The following is a 744-nucleotide window of genomic DNA, read 5'->3' as shown; positions in this document are numbered from 1 at the left end:
AGAATGACATAAAATTAATAATTTTAAAGAATAGAATTAATAAAATGAAGTGATGAGAAAAGTGGGAAATAAAATGTATACATAGGTAATTGAAAAAGTGGGTAAAATAACATAATTAAGGAAATAAAATATAAATGAAGTTATATAATGCAAAGAAGTATGAACATATTAGTTATTAACAATTTAAAAATTGAAATATGAAAAGAAAAAGAAAATATATGTAACCATAAAATTATATTTATATTTACCATGATACTTATATTTTGCATCTTTATCAATTATTATGGTTACATATATTTTCTTTTTCTTTTCATATTTCAATTTTCAAATTATGAATAACTAATATGTTCATACTTCTTTCCATTATATAACTTCATTTTTATTTTATTTCCTTAATTATGTTATTTAGGTTGTTAAATTGTTCTGTTCTCAGCCCTGAAGAAGGCTAGAAACTCTAGCTGAAACGTTGGCACAATTAAATACCAACTTATTTGTGTTTCAATTTGACCATATTAATGATTTGAAAATTTAAATATGGAAAGAAAAAGAAAATATATGTGACCATAATAATTGATAAAGATGCAAAATGTATCATGGTAAATATAAATATAATAAATATGGTTACTTATATCTTCTTTCTCTCAATTTTCTTTTTCTTTCCATATTTCAATTTTTAAATTATTAATAACTAATATGTTCATACTTCTTTGCATTGTATAACTTCATTTATATTTTATTTCCTTA

The sequence above is a fragment of the Halyomorpha halys genome, unplaced genomic scaffold (assembly GCF_000696795.3).
Source record: "Halyomorpha halys isolate HHAL.00 unplaced genomic scaffold, Hhal_1.1 Scaffold1582.1, whole genome shotgun sequence".
NCBI lineage: Eukaryota > Metazoa > Arthropoda > Insecta > Hemiptera > Pentatomidae > Halyomorpha > Halyomorpha halys.
Note: the sequence above shows the minus strand (reverse complement) of the source record.